Below are 2,813 nucleotides of genomic sequence, written 5' to 3'. Positions count from 1 at the left end.
TCAAAAATATCATTCCAAAATCTATAAAGTTTTATGCAGGAAACTAAGGAGTGTGTTATAGTTGCCTTTTGGGCTAGACATTTATCACAAGTGGCGGATATATTTGGATAAAATTTGTTCAATCTTGTTTTTGAATAATATAATCTATGTACAATTTTAAATTGTATTAGATTATGTCTTACATTAATTGAACATTTGTGAATATATATCGGGTATTTTTCCCATTTAACCTTCGTAATTTTTATCATTAATTCCCGTTCCCACTCTTCTCTAAGTACCTCTGTCGATGGTAGGTCTATATTTAGAATACTATTATATAAATAGGATATTAATTTTTGTGAGTCAGCTTCAATATTCATTGCTTCTTCCAATAAGTCAGGAGTTACTTTTTGATATCCTTGTATATATTTTTTCACAAAGTCGCAAATCTGAAGATATTTAAAATATTGGTTGTTTTTCAATTTAAATTTTAATTGTAGTTGTTGGAATGATAGTAGGTTTCCTGTTTCGTACATATCCCTGATCCTTCTAATTCCGAGACTTTCCCATTGGTTATATGTCTTATCAATAAGAGATGGTTTAAATAAAGGGTTATTCGCAATTGGTATTAACAGTGATAGATTTCTTAATTTTAAAGATAATTTTATTTGTTTCCAAATTCTTATTGTACCATATATAATTGGGTTCTTCTTATATATTGTGTTATTCAGTTTTTTTGGGGAAAAGAGGATCGTTCCTATATTACAAGGATGACAATCCTCCTTCTCCATTTTTATCCATTCTGTCTGTTGTGTAGAACTATCCAACCAATAAATCATATTCTTAATATGCACTGCCCAGTAATAATACATAAAATTCGGAAGTGAAAGTCCCCCGACCTCTTTTGGTTTACATAAGTGTTTTTTTGTGATTCTATGTGATTTATAGTCCCAAATATAATTTGTAATGTTAGAGTCTAATTTTTTAAAAAAATATTTTGGTATATATACCGGTATAGACTGAAATAGGTATAGTAATTGTGGTAAGAAGATCATTTTTATTGCATTTATTCTACCTAATAATGATAAGGGAAGTGTTTTCCAAAATTTAATCTGTGTATTAAGTTTATTTAATAAAGGTATGAAATTAGCATTGAATAATGCTTTATATTTTCTAGTAATCTGAATACCCAAATATTTAAATTTTTCTGTTGCGATTTTAAAGGGGAACTTCAGTAAGTGTGTAGGTTCTTGAGGTTTTAATGTCATGATTTCGCTTTTGTTCCAGTTTATTCTATATCCAGAAAAAGACCCAAATTCCTCTATTAAGTTTAATAAATTTGGTATGCTCGTTTGTGACTTTGTAATATATAAAAGTATATCGTCTGCATATAATGAGATTTTATTCTTTGAGTCCCTGGTATTATAGCCCTGAATATTCGGATGAATTCTTATACTTTCAGCCAGGGGTTCTATCATAAGGGCAAATAGCAGGGGTGATAGTGCACATCCCTGCCTATTACCCCTTGATAGTTGAAATTTTTGAGATAACATGTTATTAGTTAAAATTCTTGCCATCGGTTTATCATATAATAGTTTTACCCATGTTATAAAATTCTCTCCCATGTTAAATTTTTGTAGTACTTTATATAAGTATTGCCACTCTACCTGATCAAATGCTTTCTCTGCATCCAAAGAAATAATTGATATATCTTCTTCCTCTACTTTATGCGAGTACATTATATTAAACAGGCGTCTCAGATTATTAAATGAGTATCTTTTAGGTATAAACCCCGTTTGATCAGGGTTTATCAGTTTACTAATATATTTGCTTAATCTACTTGCTAAAATCTTTGCTAAAATTTTCTGATCTGTATTTAAAAGTGATATAGCTCTGTACGAGCCCGGATCTTCTAATCTTTTTTTGGAATAAGCGTAATAGTTGATTCTGTTAGTGTTTCAGGTAGTTTGTTTTCTTTAAAAGCATGGGAGTATAAATTAAATAAATAAGGGGCCGTTATCTCCTGAAATTTTTTATAAAATTCATTATTAAAACCATCTGGTCCCGGTGTCTTACCATTTTTCAACGATTTTATTGTTTCACTTATTTCTTTGATTGTAATTTGAGCTCCTAGTTCCTCTTGTTCCAAAGGGTCCAGTATTGGAAGATTACAGTTATCTAGAAATGTTTTTATTTTACTATCTTCTATTTTAATTTTAGATGTATATAAGTTTTGGTAAAATTGGGCAAATCTATTATTAATATCTTTAGGTAATATTAGTAATTCGCCTTTCTCTGATTTAATTTTGGTTATAGTATTTTCCCTTTCTTTTTTTTTCAATTGGCGAGCTAAAAGTTTATGTGGCTTGTCACCAAACTCAAAATGTTCCTGTTTTGTAATTTGGAATAGTCTTATTACTCTTGCCGATAAAATTCGATTAAGTTTAAATTTCAGTAATACTATCTTATTGTGTTTATCTGTCGTGGAATCTTTGGCATTATCCAACTCTAACTGTCTGATTTCTTGTTCTAACAACAATTGTTCTGTCTTATTCTTTTTATTTTGAAAACTTTGGTATGAAATTATAATTCCTCTCATAAATGCCTTAAAAGTTTCCCATAATAAAGAAGGCGAAGTACCTGGTATATCATTTGTATCGAAAAAAAGTTTCATTTGTTGTTTTAAATATTGATATCCTTGCACGTCATTTAAAATATTTATTGAAATCATATTCTATGTCGCTCTTCCAGGGAGATGCTAACTGCATTTTGTTGTCTCTGTACTGTACACTGACAATGAATTGAATCTGAATCTGAATCTAGTGTAGTGGGTG

This window comes from Leucoraja erinacea, unplaced genomic scaffold (genome assembly GCF_028641065.1).
Source record: "Leucoraja erinacea ecotype New England unplaced genomic scaffold, Leri_hhj_1 Leri_641S, whole genome shotgun sequence".
NCBI lineage: Eukaryota > Metazoa > Chordata > Chondrichthyes > Rajiformes > Rajidae > Leucoraja > Leucoraja erinaceus.
The sequence above is the reverse complement of the archived record's forward strand: the minus strand, read 5'-3'. Positions refer to the sequence as shown.